Below are 5985 nucleotides of genomic sequence, written 5' to 3'. Positions count from 1 at the left end.
CAAAGAGGTAAAGGATCTATATTCTAGAAACTACAAAACACTTATGAAAGCAATTGAGGCAAACACAAAGAAATGGAAAAACATTACATGCTTATGGACTGGAAGAATAAATATTGTGAAAATGCATATGCTGCCCAGAACAATCTACAGTTTCAATGCAATCCCTATAAAAATACCATCGACATTTTTCAAAGTGCTGGAACAAACAATCCTAAAATTTATATAGAACCAGAATAGACCCTGAGTCACCAGGCGGCTGTTGAAAAAGAAAATCAAGCTTGGGAGCATCACAATGCCTGGCTTCAAGCTATATTACAAATCTGTGATCTCTTCTCTTGCCCACAGGAAACCTCCAATGAACGGCATGCGATATCAAGACAGCATGGTATTGGCACAAAAACAGACAGATAGATCAATGGAACAGAACAGAGACTCTAGAAGTGAATTCTCAACTCTATGGTCAACTAATCTTTGACAAATCAGGAAGAAAATATCCAATGGAAAAAAGACAGTATCTTCAATAAATGATGCTGGGAAAATTGGACAGCCACATGCAGGAGAATTAAACTGGATCATTCCCTTACAGCATACACAAAGATAAATTCAAAATGGATGAAAGACCTCAATGTGAGACAGGAATACATCCAAATCCTAGAAGAGAACACAGGCAGAAATCTCTTCCACGTTGGCCACAGTAACTTTGTGCTAGACATGTCTCTAAAAGCAAGGAAAACAATTGCAAAAATAAATTATTGGGACTTCATTAAGATAAAAAGCTTCTGCACAGCAAAGGAAACAGTCAACAGAACTAAAAGGCAACCTATGGATTTGGAGGATATTTGCAAATGACATATCAGATAAAGGGCTAGTATCCAAGATCCGTAATGAACTTATAAAAATCAACATCCAAAAAACAAATAACCCAGTCAATAAATGGGCAGAAGACATGAACAGACATTTCTCCAAAGATGAAGGCCATACAAATGGCCAACAGACACATGAAAAAAATGCTCAACGTCACTTGTCATCAAGGAAATACAAATCAAAACCATAATGAGATACCACCTTACACCAGTTAGAATGGCAGAAATTAACAAGACAAGAAACAGCAAGTGTTGGTGAAGATGCGGAGAAAGGGGAATCCTCTTAAACTGTTGGTGGGAATGCAAGATGGTATAGTCACTCTAGAAAACAGCATGGAGGTTTCTCAAGAAAGTAACAATAGAGCTATCCTTTGACCCAACAATGGCACTACTGGGTATTTACCTCAAAGATACGGATGTAGTGAAAAGAAGGGGCACATGCACCCTGATGTTCATAGCAGCAATATCCACAATAGCCAAACTGTGGAAGGAGCTGAGATGTCCTTCAACAGATGAATGGATAAAGAAGATGTGGTTCATATATACAATGGAGTATTACTCAGTCACTGGAAAAGATGAATACCTATCATTTGCATCTACATAGACATAACTGGAGGGGATTATGCTAAGTGAAATAAGTCAAGCAGAGAAAGACAATTATCATATGGCTTCACTCATATGTAGAACATACGGAATAGCATGGAAGACCACAGGAGAAGGCAGGGGAGATTGAAGGAGAAGAAATCAGAGAGGCAGACCAACCATGAGAGACTCTGGACTCCAGGAACCAATCTAAGGGTTACAGAAGGGAGGGCTTGAGAGAAGGGTGTAACTGGGTGATGGGTATTAAGGAGGACATACGTTGTGATGAGCCCTGGGTATTATACAAAACTAATGAATCGTTGAACACTACCTCAAAAACTAATGATATACGACATGTTGGCCAATTGAACATAATAAAAAATAAGGCCAAAAAAGAGACATAAAATATGACACCATAGGAAAAGCAAGAGGGAGAAGGACATCAAGAGAACAATAAAGAAGGAGAGAAAATGTCATTCATGGACTACAGTACCTACAGCAGAGCTTCAGCTCAGCAGGGATATAGTGATTACACTGCCCGGTCCCCTCAAGGATTTGCACAGACCACTCTCACATATGGGCAGCAAAGTTTATGGCACCTGTGGACAGTCCACTGATGTCTGTTACATCCAAGTATACAGCCTCTGCCAGACTGCCTACACAACTTCTTATGGACAGGCTCCCCCTGATTATACTTGTCCAGCTGCTCCCAAGGTATATGGTCAGCCTATCTAGGGGTATGGCACTGGTGCTTATGATACCACCACACTAATGTTACTACCACCCAGGCCTCCTATGCTTCTCAGTCTGTATATGGCTCTCAGCCTGCTTACCAAGTATATGGGAAGCAGCCAGCAACTTCCACATCTGCAAGACCATAAGATGAAACTAGTGAACCTTAATCTAGCACAAGGAATTATAACCAGCCCAGCCTGGGATATGGACAGAGTAACTACAGTTATCCCCAGGTGCTTAGGACCTACCCCATGCAACCAGTAACAGCACCACCATCTTATCCTCCTACCATTTATTCCTCCAGACTGTAGACTAGTTATTATCAGAGCAGTTACTCTCAGCAGAACACCTTTGGGCAATGAAGCAGCTCCAGACAGCAGAGTAGCTATGGTCAACAAAGCAGCTATGGGCAGTAGTCGCACACTAGTTAAAATTCTGACAAACTGGATCATACAACCAGCTTCCAAATCAATATAGCCAACAGAACACCAGCAGAGTTTATTACAACAAGACCACCCCAGTAGCATGGGTGTTTATGGACAGGAGTCTGGAGGATTTTTCAGACAAAGAGAGAACTAGAGCATGAGTGGTCCTGATAACCAGGACAGGAAGAGAGGAAGATTTGATTATGGGACCTGAGCAGAGGTGGGAAGGTAGGAGGACATGGTGGAATGAGCAGCTCTGGAAAGCTAGGTGATTTCAATAAGCCTAGTGAACCTATGGAGGAAGGACGAGATCTTGATCTATAAGCCCACCTATAGATCCAGATGAAGACTCACAACAGTGCAATTTATGTGCAAGGCTTAAATGACACTGTGACTCTAGATGATCTGGCATACTTCTTCAAGGGAGCCAGACAACCCATAATTCACATCTACTTGGACAAGGAAACAAGAAATCCCAAACACAATGCTACAGTGCCTTATGAAGACTCACCAACTTCCAAGGCTGCTATGGAATGGTTTGATAGGAAATATTTTCAAGGGAGTTAACTTAAGGTTTCTCTTGCTCACAGGAAACCTCCAATGAACAGCATGCAGTTTTGTATGCTTCCTCTGAGAGCAAAAGGATGCTGCTGCCATATTCTGAAGGTCCAGGGGGGCCCATCAGTGACATGGGAGGCTGTAGAGGAGCCATAGATGGTTTGTCCCTAAGAGGGCCCCAAGGTTCCCAAGGGAACCCATCTGGGGGAGGAAATATACAACAGAGCTGGGACTGGCAGTGTCCCAAACCACGGTGTGGAAACCAGAACTTCACCTGGAGAACAGGATAAAACAAGTATAAGTCCCCCAAACCTGAAAGCTTTCCTCCATCACCCTCTCCACAACCTGTGTGGTGACCATGGCAGAGGCAGTCCTGGTGGCAGGATGGTAGGAAGAGTTGGCTTCATGGACTATGGTGGTCTCCATGGAAAGTTCAGAAGTGGAGACAGAGGTGGCTTCTGTAGTGGCGAAGGCATGGACTGAGATCGCTTTGGAGGAGGAACACAAGATGTCTTTGGACCTTTGAACAGATGGGAGGAAGAAGAGACAGGCATGGAGGACCTGGAAAAATGAATAAAGGCAAGCAATGCTCTACTAGATGCAGAGACCCTGCAGAACTGCACTGACTATTAGATATATATTTTAAACAGAAAATGTTTTAGATTTATAATTCCATATTTATAATTTTGACCACAACATTACAATTATTCCTTTTCTGTACTTCAGTATCTTTCATCATCTGTGATGAAACATTAAAAGTTAAGTGATAGTGTGCCAAGTCTTCATCATTCTTTTAAACATGGTAGTTTAACTAAGACTAAACAATGGGAACCCCTTGTGAGCATGCTGGTATCATTGTGGAGAATGAAGATGGCCTCAAACTGTAACAGTGTTAGTGGCTGTGACTTTTTTTGCTTAAAATTCCAAATGTTCATAAAAAAATATGACACCATATACTGAAAACATGGGGAGGAGTATAGAATATGTTCAAACTTTAACAACCATGAGCTTAATGTAGACTGCTTTGTGCAGAAAATTTTATATATAAATCTAATGGTACCCAGAAATCAAAACCACAGTAAGTATGAAAAATTAAAGAAAAAGAAATCCAAATATATCACTAAAAAAGAAATCAGTAAATAAAGACAAGAGGGGATCAGACAAGACAAGAAGGAAACCACAAAACTAATATAAAGTGACAATAAATACACATCTACCAATAATTATTTTAAATGTAAATGAACTAAAAGTTCCAATCAAAAGACATATGGTGATAGAATGTGTGAAAAAAAAAAAAAGATTCATCTCTATGGTACCTATAAGAGATTTATTTTAGACCTAAAGACACCTGCAAATTGAAGTGAGGAGATAGAGAAATACCTACCTAGAGAAATAGAGAAAATAGATGTCAAAAGAAAACCAAGTAGCAATAGTTGTATCAGAAATAACAGAATTTAAAACAAAGGCTGTAATGGAAGACATAGAAAAATACTATATAGTTATAAAGAGGACAATCCAATAAGAAATATAAGAATTATAAATATTTTTGCACTCACCATAAGAGAACCCAAATACATAAAATAGCTAATAGCAAACATAAAGGAACTCATTGATATTAATACAATAATACTAAGGAATGTTAATATTTCACTTACACTGATAGGCAGGTCATAAAACAGAAAAAAAATAAGGAAGCAATGGTCTTGAATGACACAAGGAACTGATGGACTTAACAGCTATATTAACATTCCATCCTAAAAGAGCAAAATACACATTCTTTTCAAGTGCATCTGGAACATTCCACAGAATAGATCACATATTAGCTAATAAAACATGTCTCAATTAATTCCAGAGGACTGAAGTCATACCATGCATCTTTTCTGCCCACAATGGTATGAAACTAGAAGTCAACCACAAAAAAAGAAATCTGGAAAGACCACAAATACATGGAGGTTAAAGAACATGCTACTAAATGTTGAATGGGTCAAACAGAAAATAAAACAATAAATTTAAAATTACATGGAAACAAATGGAAATGAAAGCACAATGGTCCAAAAGCTTTGGGATGCAGAAAAAGTGGTTCTAGGAGGAAGTTTATAACAATACAGGCCTACCATGGGAAGGAAGTAAAATCTCAAATAAACAACCTGTCCTTACACCTAAAGGAGCTAGAAAAAGAACAACAAACAAAACCTAAAACTAGAAGACAGAAAGAAATAATGAACATTAGAGTAGAAATAAATGAATAAAAACTTTTAAAAAAACAATGTATCAATGAAACCAGGGGTTAGTTCTTTGAAAAATCAACAAAATTGATAAACCTCTAGCCAGACACATAAGAAAAACAACAAAATGTCTCAAACAAAATCACCAAAAAAAGAGGAGAAAAAACAACTAACAATACAGAAATACAAACGATTGTAAGAGAATTTTATGAAAGCCTATATGCTAACAAATTGGACAACCTAGAAGAAATGGATCAATTCCTAGAAACATATAAACTACCAAACTGAAACTGGAATAAATAGAAAATTTTAACAAACTGATAACCAGCAAAGAAATTGAATCAGTAATCAAAAAAATTCCCAACAAACATGCCCAGAAATGGATGGCTTCACAGGAAAATTCTAACAAACATTTAAAAAAGAGTTAATACCTATTTTTTGCAAACTATTCCAAAAAATAGAAAAGGAAGGAAAACTTCCAAATCCATTCTATCACATGATCTTTATCCTGATATCAAAGCTGGATAGTACACCAGTAAAAAAAGAGAACTACAGCCAATATTTATGATTAGCTTAGATGCAACAACCCTTACTATC

The 5985-nt window shown here is 38.3% G+C and overlaps 1 pseudogene; it reads left to right on the top strand.

Annotated features, from left to right (window-relative positions):
• The first annotated feature begins 1915 nt into the window (after positions 1-1915).
• Positions 1916-3789, top strand: LOC132007108 (RNA-binding protein EWS-like; annotated as a pseudogene).
• Positions 3790-5985: the final 2196 nt, after the last annotated feature.

This window comes from Mustela nigripes, chromosome X, assembly GCF_022355385.1.
Source record: "Mustela nigripes isolate SB6536 chromosome X, MUSNIG.SB6536, whole genome shotgun sequence".
NCBI classification, from domain to species: Eukaryota; Metazoa; Chordata; class Mammalia; order Carnivora; family Mustelidae; genus Mustela; species Mustela nigripes.
Note: the sequence above shows the minus strand (reverse complement) of the source record. Positions and strands in the feature narration are given on the sequence as shown.